The 13,195-nt window shown below is 49.1% G+C and overlaps 1 long non-coding RNA gene across 1 annotated transcript; it reads left to right on the top strand.

Annotated features, from left to right (window-relative positions):
* The first annotated feature begins 3,913 nt into the window (after positions 1-3,913).
* On the top strand, positions 3,914-10,682 carry LOC107124139. Its single transcript, XR_001482976.1, has 3 exons — positions 3,914-4,086; positions 5,120-5,142; positions 9,243-10,682. It is a non-coding gene; the product is annotated as an uncharacterized LOC107124139 (long non-coding RNA).
* The last annotated feature ends 2,513 nt before the right edge of the window (positions 10,683-13,195 follow it).

Here is a 13,195-nt window from a genome sequence, read left to right as displayed (position 1 = left end):
CAGAAGTGTGGTTATCCAGCCACACCCACCTTTTGCTTCTTATTCTGTTTACCTTGTTTGTTGTCAAAACCCAGGGCCTTTTTTGTAGCAGGGACTCCTTTGCATGTTAGGCCACACACCCCTAATGTAGCCAGTCCTAATGAGTTTCTGCTGTTGGGTGTGGCCTATTATGCTAATGAGTTCCTGCTGGGCGTGGCCAACTCAGGAGCCAGCCGGACCTCCGTTCCTGTGCGTTCCTGCCCAAAAATAGCCCTGGTTTTTCTATAATTAGAGGGGCGTTTGAGTCTTCAGCGCCTCAAGGCGTGACCCTGTTAGGTTTGAAGTAGAGTCAGCCTTGGATGGGGGGCCTCCCAAGAGATAGAGGGGAGGGAGAAATTTCCGGATCGTGTGGTGGGACTCTTATTCGGGGAGGTCCAATTTCCGAATGACACCCACCACTTCCTTTCTATACAACCTACCCAGGCAGTTTCTCACCTAGGTAGTGTTCGAGCCTTTCTAACAATGCTGAGGTGGAAGGCAAGCAAGCGTAGGCTTCGGCCTACTGAGGCACATTATAGAAGGGTAGGCCTGGCCTGCCTCATGGTCTTCTTCAACCTTTTCCTTGTGTCAGTTTAACCGAAAGCAAAAAAAGGAAAAAAAGAAATACTTAGAACCTTGGGAGTTTTAGTTTTAGTTTTACTTATCAAAAGATCCTTGGTTTGTGTTTGTGGCCCACTCGGCTCAGTGGGCCTTGTGTCTTCTGCGGAGGCTTGTCACCTCCTTGAGTAAGAAATGTGCTCTTCCCTGACCCCAGTTGTGACTGATAGGGAATGAACTAAGCTTAGTCCGGTGTGGTCTTCAGCTCCCCAAAATGTTCTTATTTTTTGTGGAAATGAGACAGTTACCTGCTAGGAGGCAAGGGCCTGTTCTGAAGGGCCCCCGTGCTGCGGCACACGGCCTCTATTTTCTTTCAATTTCCAGAGCAAGTTTTTTTTTAATTCCGCAAGGACCACGGAGTGGTTTGGTTTCCTGGCTGCTTTTCTTTAAAGAAAGGAATCTGGTTGAGGGTTAATATGCTTACTGTTGGGAGCGCACCTTTTAAAAAGGATTTATGTGGGTCGCGGCATTCTTTGTGGCCCACTCGGCTCAGTGGGCCTTGGGTCTTCCGCGGAGGCCTGTCACCTCCTTGAGTAAGAAAGGTGCCCTTGCCTGACCCCAGTTGTGACTGTTAGGGAATGGATTAAGCCCAGTCCGGTGTGGTCTTCAGCCCCCCGAAACGTTCTTATTTTTTGTGGAAATGAGACAGTTACCTGCTAGAAGGCAAGGGCGATGGTCGTGGCCCCGTGCCCAACGTCATCACGTCACTTCCTGGTGACGTGGATGCAGCGCGCTTGCGCTCCGCACGCACGCGCTCCGGGATCAACCTGGGAGTCCCTCCCTTCGAAACAAGGTGAGACTTGGCAACCCTAGCTGAGGTGGAAGTCAAGCAAGTGGAGGCTTCGGCCTACTGAGGCGCATTATAGAAGGGTAGGCCTGGCCTGCCTCACGGTCTCCTTCAACCTTTTCCTTGTGTCAGTTTAACGGAAAGCAAAAAAAGAAAAAGAAATACTTAGAACCTTGGGATTTTTAGTTTTAATTTTACTTATAAAAAGATTCTTGATTTGTGTTTGTGGCCCACTCGGCTCAGTGGGCCTTGGGTCTTCCGCGGAGGCCTGTCACCTCCTTGAGTAAGAAAGGTGCCCTTGCCTGACCCCAGTTGTGACTGTTAGGGAATGGATTAAGCCCAGTCCGGTGTGGTCTTCAGCCCCCCGAAACGTTCTTATTTTTTGTGGAAATGAGACAGTTACCTGCTAGAAGGCAAGGGCCTGTTCTGAATAGAGATGTAAAATTTCCGGAAATTTTGAAGCTCGGAAAAAACCCCAGGTTTCCCCGTTTTTTTTCGGGGGGAAACGGAAATTTTTGGAAAAATTGAAAAAAAATGCTACATTAGCATTTCTTTTGTCTTTTCTAGATTGAAAGTCATTCTGTTACTTTAGGGACATAAAATATGACTATGGACATTTTTATTTGGCATGAAATGATCACAACTAGCATATTAAAAATATAGTGCATCCAAACAATTATTACAAACAGAATACCCACCCCATGCAAAAACAAAACTGAAACGTTAAAATAATCATGTTAAATGATTTAATCATGTTAAATGTTAAAACATCATGTTAAAATAAAACGTTCCATAATCATTTTTTTTTATTTTTTCAATTTTTCCAATTTTTTGGAGAAAAAAAAGGCTTCAGGAAAAAAACGGGAAAAACCCGGTCCCCCCCTGAATTTTTCCATTTTTTTTCCCGGACCTTCACATCTCTAGTTCTGAAGGGCCCCAATGCTGCGCCACACGGCCTCTATTTTCTTACAATTTCCAGAGCAAAAGCTTTTTTTAATTTATTCCGCAAGGACCAGAGTGGTTTGGTTTCCTCGCTGCTTTTCTTTAAAGAAAGGAATCTGGTTGAGGGTGAATATGTTTACTGTTGGGAGCGCACCTTTTAAAAAGGATTTATGTGGGTCGCGGCATTCGGAGTTGAAAGGTGGCCGGTAAACATCGGTTGTGTTGATACAGAGCCCTCGAGAACGAGAGAGGAAGTAATTTCCCTTCCGTGCGTTACTCAGACCTCCTGGAGAGGTTTGCCAAACTCCAGGTGAGCCCTGGAGATCTCCCGGAATTAACAGCTTTTGTGCGCACGAACACTTTTTCACGATACCAGGACAGTTTCAGAGGGCAGTGCTGCTAATCTGGCGCAGAAGAGCCAGGTTCGAGTTCAGTAGCGCCGAAGAAACAAGATTTTTGGGGGGCATGAGTTTTCAAGCGTCAGCGTTCCCTTCCTCTGGAGCTTTGTTGGTCTACTGGACTTGAATCTGGCTCTTCTGCTTGCAGATGAACACCACGATCCTCTGAAACCGGTACCGGTATCTGGAGAAGTGTACACACATGCGAAAGTTTATACCTTGAATACAACTTGGTCGGTCTTAAAAAAGGTGCCACTGGAGTCAAAACTGAGTTCTGCTGCTTCAAGCCAGCGTGGCTACCCACCTGAAAAACAACAACAACAGACTTGCTGGACCAGACAAGGGATCCGTCTAGTCCAGCAATCCTGTCTCAGACAGTGGCCAGCTAGTTCCTGTGGAGGGCCAAGAACAGGGCATAGAGGCCGAGGTCTTAATGAGAACATAAGAAAAGCCCCGCTGGATCAGACCAGTAGTCCATCCAGTCCAGCATCCTGTCTCGCAAAGTGGCCAAATGGTTCCTCTGGAGGGCCAAGAACAGGGCAGAAAGGCCAAGGCCTTCATGAGAACATTGGGAGATCTCATATGGATCAGACCAGTGGTCCATCTAGTCCAGCATCCTGTCTCATACAGTGGCCAACTAATTCCTCTGGAGGGCCAACAAGAGGGCAGAGAGGCTGAGGCCTTCATAAGAACATAAGAAGAGCCCTGCTGTAGCAGACCAGTGGCCCATCTGGTCCATCATCCTGGTCTCACACAGCAGCTAAACAAGTTCTGTGCACCCCAAATCCCTTTGTTGCAACACCCTTCTCACCTTCTGGCTGGGGTATAAGGGCCCAGGGATCTCCATTCTGACGAAGGGAGCTTTGTCTCGAACTCCAGTGATCTAGGTGATCTTTAAGGTGCCAGTGGACTCAAATCTTGCTCTTCTTCTGCGACCCAACATGACCGACCACCTGAAACTCTTTTTTAAAAGCGGTCTCCCATCTTCTTGACCTTCGGATGCGTGTGTGCGTGCGTGCGTGTTTGGCAAACAGATTAACCCATCATGTATTTTTTTTTAAAAAAAAGAAGAGAACCTGCTTCTTTCCCATAACTTTATATTATATCTCCTTCCTTTTTTTATCTTTTTGTCTCGCTCGAATGTAGGACGCAAAGAAGGGGCCCAACGCCCTCATGCGCCGCAATAGCGTCACCCCTCTAGCGAGCCCCGAGCCCACCAAAAAGCCACGCATCAACAGCTTTGAGGAGCATGTGGCTGCCGCCGCTTCGGCCGCTCACCCCGTCTGTATGCCCCAGGAGGCGCCCGCACAGCTGCCCGGACAAGTTGGTTTACCTTCTTTCGTTGATGTTTTGTTTTGTTTTGTTTCCGTTGTGGTGGTGGTCTTGGCTGTGCCGTGGCTTTTGTCTTTTGCATTTGTGTCTCTTTTTTTCCCTGTTGCTTTGTCAACCTTCCGGGGGGATTTCTTAATTGCCAAATGGCGGTAATCCTCTGAGATTGTCTACGGCGCTTGGTTTTGCTCCTATCCTTTTGCTTGTTTGGGAGAGGCAGGCTTGAGTGTGTGTGTCTTTTTTGGGGGGGGATTTGTGCATGATCATGTGAAAGCGTGTGGCTTTACATCAGGATGGGAACGGGGCACGTGTGATCGGCTTGGATCCCTTTGAACCCTCGACACAAAACTCATTCAGGAACATCCGAACAGACCTTCCCTGTCCATTCTTCATGGCTAATGCCTTCCTGTTAGGTCCTTCCTTCAAAAGTACTTGCTTTCCAAGGTCTGGTTCAGGGCTCCCGAACCTTGTTGAGCCTGTGAGCCCATTTGGAATTTTGAAAGGGGGTGGCGAGCGATGTTCCCACTAAGCTGTGGAGTCTTGTGAGCAAAAATTCTGCTTTGTGAGCTACCAGCATTAAAGTGGGGAGCGAGCGATTGGGCTGCTGCATAAATCAGTTTGCTCTGGAGCCCTCCTTCCTGAGCAAAGACCAAAATCTGTGAGCCGGAGGCTAAAAAAATGTGAGCTAGCTCACACTAACTCAGCTTAGAGGGAACATTGGCTGGTGAGCGCCAAACCCAAAATGGCTTCCACAGGGGGCGGGGCCAAATGGAATGCTTTCCTCTTCCTGGGAAGAAGGAAAGCCTGAAGGGGGAGTGGAACCACACGTGGACTGAGAAAAGCCCAAGGGCTTACCTGACCTTCTGAGCAAGTGGGCGGGCGGCTTGTCTTCCGTCTTCCGTCTCCTCCTCGCAAACCGATTAACCCTTTGTGTGGTCTTTCTGTTGCTCCTTGGTCTCCCTTCCGCTTGACGCCCCATTACTGATTTTTCCCATTTCCCCCCCTTTTCTCTCTGTCTCCTTTACAGCCTGTCCTGGGAAAGGCCTGCCTGTAAGTATCTTCTCGGGGGGTTGATTCCTTTCTCTGTTGCCTGGCTGGCCTGGTTTTCCCTTTCCTGCTGTGAGCACTCTTGAGTTTTCCCCGGGTGGCTCCCCCGTTTCCTCCATTGATACCTGTGCAATATTGGGCCTTGTTTTCTTTTCTGCCATTGATTTACTGGCGCATCTCTCGATTGGCAGCCACCAAACACTAACTTGTATTCGGGGGAGAGAAGCAACGCTCGGTTTTGTATGTCTCGTGAATCTGGCTTGCTACCTTTTCCTCTGCTTAAGACTGTGATAGAATCACAGAGTCGGATGGGGCCATAGAGGCCATCTAGTCCAGCCCCCCTGCTCGAGGCAGGAACAGCCCAGAGCATCCCTGAGAAGTGTTTGTCCAGCCGCTGCTTCAAGACGGCCAGGGAGGGGGAGCTCACCATCTCCCGAGGCAGCCGATTCCATTGCTGAACTACTCTTAATTTTAGGCTTAGGGGGTGTGAGCCGTTGGGAGGGCGGGGTATAAATCAATCAATCAATCAATAAATAAAATTTTTATGTAATATGCAGCTAGTATCTTTCCACCCATACCCATTCTTGCGAGTCCTCATCTCTGCTGCCAATAGGAACAGCTCCCGGCTTTCCTAAGGGACAGCCCTTCAAATACTGTAAGAATATCTACTTTGAAGCGGTAACCCACTAAGCTTTGGTGGAAATAACAGATCCAAAGGGGGTATTAAAGGACATAGAACCATTCCCCCCTCATGTGCCCGTTCACACACCTGATGCTCCCTCTAAGCTATGGAGTCTTGTGAGCAAAAATTCTACTTTGTGGGCTCCTGGCATTAAAAGTTGTGAGCGGGCGATTTGGCGACTGCGTAAAATTAGTTTGCTCTGGAGCCCGTCCATTCCTGAGCCGAGACAAAAATTTGTGAGCCGGCTCACACTCAGGGCTCTTTTTGTAGAAAAAGTCCAGCAGGAACTCATTAGCATAATAGACCACACCCAACAGCAGAAACTCATAAGCATATTAGGCCACACCCCTGACAACACAGCTCATTAGCATATTAGGTCGCACCCCCATGTTACCAGAAGTGTGGTCATCCAGCCACACCCACCTTTTGCTTCTTATTCTGTTTACCCTGTTTGTTGTCAAAACCCAGGGCCTTTTTTGTAGCAGGAACTCCTTTCCATGTTAGGCCACACACCCCTAACGTAGCCAATCCTAATGAATTGCTGCTGTTGGGCATGGCCTATTATGCTAATGAGTTCCTGCTGGGCGTGGCCAACTCGGGAGCCAGCCGAGTTTGTGCGTTCCTGCCCCAAAATAGCCCTGCTCACACTAACTCAGCTTAGAGGGAACACTGCTCACCGGTCTCCCCAACGGGGACCCAAAGCATCTTAAGCTTGTACTCCCCTCCTCCGTTCTACCCTAACCTCTGCCGTGAGGCAGGCTAGGCTTAGGGGGTGTGACTGGTTTAGGCTTCCACGGCAGAGTGGGGATTCTCATCTGGGCCTCCCTGATCTTAGTCCGGCGCTCTGACCACTCCATGAGCATGATGTGGCGGTTCAGGGAAAATGAAACTCTGTGCATGTGGTGGCAGATGTCATCAAGTCGGGCTTTCGAGGCGACAGACGGACAGAGGTAGTTTGCCGTCGCCTGCTTCTGCGTAGCAGCCCGAGTTTTCCGTGGTGGTCTCCCATCCTAATACTAACTTAGCTTCTGAGATCTGAGGAGATTGAGCTAGGCTGGGCCATTGAGGTCAAGGCAAGAGACGTTCAGAGGTGGTTTGCCATTGCCTGCCTCTGCGTAGCAACCCTGGGACTTCCTTGGAGGTCTCCAATGCAAGTACTAACCGGAGGTCTTCCATCAGTACGTTTCAGGGATACTAACCCTGCTTAGCTTCTGAGATCTGACAAGATCGAACTAGCCTGAACCATCCAGGTCAAGGCAAGAGACAAACAGAGGTGGTTTTGCCATTGCCTGCCTCTGCGTAGCAACCCTGGACTTCCTTGGAGGTCTCCCGTCCAAGTACTAACCACCTCTGACCCTGCTTAGCTTCCGAGATCTGATGAGATCTGGCTAGCCTGGGCCATCCAGGTCAGAGCACATACAAGAAGCTGAGGTCTAAATGAACCATTATTGCTCATTTAGGATGGGGCCGGTCCAAGGCTAACGGGACTAGTTTCCTAGAGATGCAACCACAGGGGGACAATCTCGATCCTTCCTCTCACTGGCTTTCACTTCTAAACCGATATCCCTCACTTCTTATTTCCCCCTCTTCCCCCTATTTGCTGCCAGTGGGATACAGTGGTTAGAGTGACAAATTAGGACCAGGAGGGTCTGGGTTCGAATCCCCAACCGGCCCGTTTCTTCTGTTTTCTCAACCAAAGTCGCAACCAGCAGCCCGCCGGCCTATCGAAGCTCTCCGGCTGACTTTGGGCCAGTCATTCTTTCCCAGCCCAGCCTCCCTCGCAGGGTTGTTGTGAGGTAAAATGGAGAAGGGGGAACGATGCGTGCCACCAGGAGCCCCCTGGCGGAAGGGGAGGATGACAAAAACCTAGATTGTCCTGGGCTAGGCCAATCTTGTCTTGTGGAGAGCCCCAATTCTAGGCACTCTTTACCAGTGCTCCCTCTAAGGTGTGGAGTCTTGTGAGCAGAAATTCTACTTTGCCATCCTTCCTGAGCAACGACAAAAATGTGTGAGCTGGAGGCTAAAAAACTGAGCTGGCTCACAGTAACTCAGCTTAGAGGAAACGTGGCTCTTAATGGGTCATCCTGTTGCAAGCTTTCCACCTTCACCGCCTTTTCTTCTCTCCCCCCCCCCCACTTAACTTTCTATGCTGCAAGTCGGCCCGTTTGTCTCTTTTTCAAAACTTTCCGCTTTACTAATATTTCCAAGGTAAAACAGCCTGCCGTGGTGCATATTGTTTGTTTCCCTACCTTGCTTATGATCTCAGTGGAATAACAGCTGCTTGAGATTATTCCGGCGGGTTGTCTGTGCGCGCACGCAAGGGGGGATGCGTGCATACCCTTGGCCCATGCTCGTGCAACTTCCTTCGCCATGGAATTTCTTGACATGTGTTTCCTTTGCAATTTTGCACTAACCTGGCTGTATCTTTGAGGCTGTGTTTCCTTCCCTGAAACATTGCAGCGCTAGAAAGCTATGAGGGTCCCCACGCTGCTTGCTGACCCAAGAACCTCTGCATTTTGGGGGGGGAGCTGTATGGTTGATTGTCCCCATTTCCCCCCTCGAACATCCCTTTGCAACTTCAAGAGTTGCAAAATCAGATGGGGTGGTATTTATCCCTGACAGGGCAGCATTTGGCTAGGCATCCGTTCTCGCTTCACAAATAGTTCAAAAGTACTTACGAACCTTCAGTTCAAAAGTACATACGAACCTTCAGTTTAGTTCAAAAGTACGTACGAACCTTCAGTTGAAAAGTACATACGAACTTTCAGTTCAAAAGTACATACAAACCTGCAGATCAACGAACATTCCAATATGAAATCGATATGAGTAAGAACTTCTTCCCAGAAAAACCGAGTGACTGGACGCATCCCAATCAGTATGTTTCAGGGACGTGTCCTGTGAGTTACGACCTTCTTCCCAGAAAAACCGAATGACTGGACGCATCCCAGTCAGTATGTTTCAGGGACGCGTCCTGTGAGTTACGATGCCAGCAATTAAGACGTTTTCCTCCGTCCTTTGCCAAAGAGTCGCTGTGGTGTCCAGTGCATCCTTAACATAATTTTGTGCTGAATAAGTCTCAAATCAAGCGATGAAAGTTGGCAGGGAGCTGAGTGAGAAGGAGCCCAGCTAATTAAAAGACCTTCAGAACTTAGACTAAGGGCCGGGGAGGAGACGGAACTCGCACCGTTATGAACGGTTGCTCATGGATTGCGCTGTGACCCTTGCTGCCTTTCGACAAGGGAGTCATTGTGGTCCTTCTCTCTCTCCCGCCCTCCCCGGAGAATGTTTTATGCGGCGATGGCTTTTCTCCGTTGCCCTGCATGCGAAGGCGCTCTGTTGCTTCTGTTCTTTTTTGGCCTGTTTTGTTTTTTTAAAAAAAACCTGTCCGCTCACCGTTTCTTCTTTTTCTCCCCCTTTGCAGAAGCTGAACGTCTCCCACGAGCGGTCTTGAATCTCTCCCGGCGATGTTGGTGAAGCTGGCGAGGGACGGCCGGCTCCATTCACATCGCCCGCCGCACCTCCGGTCCTTCTTCGCTCAAGCTTGAGGGTCAACCTTTTGTTGTTGTCTTTGACCCTCTTCCGTAGCTGATCGTCTTGCTGGACTTGGACTCGGGAACAGAACGGAGGCAGGGGGGAAAAAGACTTTTTTTGGTGGGTGGGGAGGAAGAAAGAAGAACGGTCTCGTTAGATTATAAAGGTGGATCCAACATCTGATTTTTAGAGGTCGAATGCCTTTTTTGTTTTCCTTCAGGGCGTGATAGACGGCAGCGGGCTTGAAGGGTACTTCGTTTGCACACTGGATATTCTACGTAGCAGTGGAAGGGGGAGGCTTACCTGTAAAGCGACGCCGTTGCCTTGAGATGGAAGGAGACCCCTCCGCTCCTCTTGCAGTGTGTAAATAAATGGAGGATATTGGAGGTGTGGGAAACACAGTTCGGAAGGCGTGTCAAAGCTATGCACCGGGACACGGGAGATAGTTGATCTCGTCTGTTTGTATGAACCCCCATCCTGCCCGACTGTTGTCGGGGAAACAGCGAGGGACCCCCCCCCCTTCCAAATCTTTTTTAAAAAGTTCTGTATTGATTCAAAAACAGTACTAAATTTGTATCGCTCTGACTATTAAAGGGATGCATAGAGAATTGGATAGCTTTGGTTGGCCTGGGGTTCCGCCCACAGCGATTTAATTTTTTTTTTTAGACCTCAGTAACTTGTAACAGAACTTCCGTCATGCGGTTAAACTGGAGGGAGTGATAGCAGGTTGTCTGCATGGGAATTTGCATTTTTGGTTGCACGGGGGATTGGGGACGTATAGACCCTTAAGGGACACAGCGGAATGTTCACTTTGTTTGGAAATCACCTCTCCATCCACTAACCCGTTTTATTCCTTAGAGCTCCTCCCAACCCAGGTAGGATCTAGAGTTAGAAAACCAGTTTTAGACATACGATTAAGACTTTTCTGATCACTCTTTTCAGACTCAGCTACGTGAACCTTTTGCATGTGTTGAGGCGAGGGAAATTTTTGGGGGGCTTGTTTACATATCTGAGCCAAGGGAGGACTTATAGTAGCAAACCATTCTGCAGGTAGTTCCTCCTAAGCCCGGATCCCGTTCTAGCGCGCAACTGGAAACATGGGGTTGCTACAGGAGCCGGGCCTCTCCTGTGACTGGTTCACGGCCAGGTGGACAATAATCAGAGGATGGCCGTACTGGGTGAGCTCCTTGTGCGAATTCACACCGGGTTGACTACTAGCCAGGTGTCTCCCAGTGAAACGCTGGGGATGTTTGAAGAAGGGATGCTGCATATCGGACAAACTGGAGACAAATGGCCAGTTTCCGTATTGCAAAGTCTTTGCATCCCCACACGTCTGCTGTGGGTGCACAGGAAATAGGCCAGTTTCCGTATTGCAAAGTCTTTGCAACATCTGCTGTGGGTGCACAGGAAATGTGTGTGGGGGTGTTAGGCCTTCCCCTTGCAGCCAACGTGAAATGACCCCGAGGAGCTGCTGTTTTACCCTGTTGGGAACCCGTGCATGTGAAGCTTGCTGTCTCTATGCACCAGTGATCCCGATACAAATCAGGCCACCCCAAGCCTGGGGATTCACTCTGGACACATGTGAGACGGGAGGACTCTGTACCATGAATTGGCCCCAACTCCTTGAGATTTTACCAGTTTTCGTTGATAGGCAAGTAGCCCGAAGTGGTAATCGGCCTGGATATCGGAGGCCATGCAGCCAACACAAGACACACCTGGACTGTTCCTCTTGTGTTTTGTGTGGCGTGTGTTGCTTTGGAGTCCAGCTTGGCATCTTTCTTCCGAGCTGCTGCAAGAGAGGTTTGTGTGCTGTAGACAAGACTAAAACAGGCATATTTTCCCTGCAACACTCCTTGTTTGTTGTACCATCTGGGAGGGAGTGGAAGGTTGCAAGAATTCGCGGGATAGTTTTTTTCTTCTCCCCCTCCGGGCATGCGGGTGTTCCCTTGAGGTTGCTTCCATACCTTAAAAACAATGGCAGAGAATTCCAGGGTTGCTCGGCAGTAGCCGCGGCTTTTCCTTCCCAAATGCTTCTCATTCGTTGGGTTTTTTGGGGAGCCGCCACTGATTTTCAAATCTGACACTTTTGCAGAAGGCCCGAACGTTAATCCCAGAAGAAAACCTGATGTACTCTGGGAATCTGCTGAATATTTAGCATCGGCTCTCTTGGAAAGCCAGTTTTCGAACCCCCTAATAAGTAGGTTTTTTTTGGGGGGGGGGTTGGCTTGGGTGTCATTTCCACGGGCATTATATGCCTTCCTTCCAATACCTGCTGAAGCCATCTCAAGCTGTTCTGCATCTCTTCCTTTCGCTTACAGAGCCGTACCACCAAACAAGGGACGTGTCCCGAACAAAGGAAGCCCCTCTCGGTCCCATTAGCAGAGGATTTTTCAACGGGGCTTTCCGCAGATTAAAACCTCTCTCCCGTTTTTCTCTTTCGTAACTTTCTTGCTCCAGGGAAAGGTCGGTAGCTTACGGCTTTTCACAGGCAGAGCAAACTTGCACGGGGGAAGGCTGAACAGTAGTGCCTTGCGCATTAGGGCTGTGTCATAGTTAAGTGCTTTTTTTTAATGGTTTTCTATTATGGCTGTGCCAAAGTGGGAACCGCACTTGGGCCATGTCTGACTGCTGAAGATTTCTACTGGGGTGGGGTGGGGGCTCACCACACCAGGTGGTTTCTATGTGTATATTAGTGTACAGCTACAAGGACACTTCCTTAGTTGATTTTTATGGTGTTTTTCCGGGAGCGAGTGCCGTGCATGCGTAGAGTTACACACACACACACACACACACCCATCAGCTGCTTAAATGCAGACTGCAGGTTTTTTCCCTTTCTTTTATCTCATGCACAAGTGTGTCTTTTCCTTCCCCTCGCCTGCCCCAGCTACATAAACCAGTTGCTTACACAAACTGCACATTAGCCGGCCGCAATAAGCTGTTTTACCCAAACTCTCTCTTCCACTCGATTGGGGGGAAAAGATGAAAAGTTACTGACTCACACTCAGAGAGGAGTATCCTGGAAGAAACCGGATTATTTTTGCTCCTGGCAATCTGAAGGAAGGAAGGGGGTGTGCGCGGAGTGGGACGGTGGGGCGTTGATTTTGCTGTTTCGCTGAACATAGCAAGGAGTGCTAGGTGGGTGGGGAAAGGCGATGGAGAACCACACCAATGATTTTCTTCTTTGATTGTTGGGGGGGTGTCTTTTTTCCCTTTGATACTTGAATTTATATTTTTATCACATTTTTTGATAGCAGAGTGCTATTTATTTATTTAAACCGATGTTGCAGAGCTGAGGGGGCGGGGGGAGGAGAACGGGTTTCCTTTTTGACTTTTTTTTTTGGAGTGTGATGTTAATTCTGTATATTTGAATGGGATTGTTGTGTGTTTGGGGGGGGGGTTGCCTCTGAGATGAAGCTGTGCCAGCTGCAGGTCCGCCTTCTGGACGTTTGTATATTTTGCAGTTGCCGGACCAATAAAATATCTTTTCTTGAAATAGAAAGCCCATGGTCTTGTGTTTTTTGTTTGGAAGAATCTCCCCTCCTGGCGGATGCTGAACTGGATTAATTGCTGTGGTTGTCCTGATGTTTCACAGGCTGTATAGCCCCCATATATCACTAGAGGCCAGAAACCAAACATCTGGCTGGCTATTTCATATCACCAGGGGTCATTTCCTGCCGGAGCTGTGGCAGTAAAGAGCCCAGGAGGCTGGCACATGCAACAAGCCCCTGCTCCCAGCAACCCCAGGCCACAAGGAGCAAGAAGCCTTCCTTCCTTCCTTCCTTCCTTCCTTCCTTCCTTCCTTCCTTCCTTCCTTCCTTCCTTCCTTCCTTCCTTCCTTCCTTC

Source organism: Gekko japonicus, unplaced genomic scaffold, assembly GCF_001447785.1.
Source record: "Gekko japonicus isolate JY-2015 unplaced genomic scaffold, Gekko_japonicus_V1.1 scaffold5849, whole genome shotgun sequence".
Taxonomy (NCBI): domain Eukaryota; kingdom Metazoa; phylum Chordata; class Lepidosauria; order Squamata; family Gekkonidae; genus Gekko; species Gekko japonicus.
This window is presented reverse-complemented; position numbering and strand designations above follow the sequence as displayed.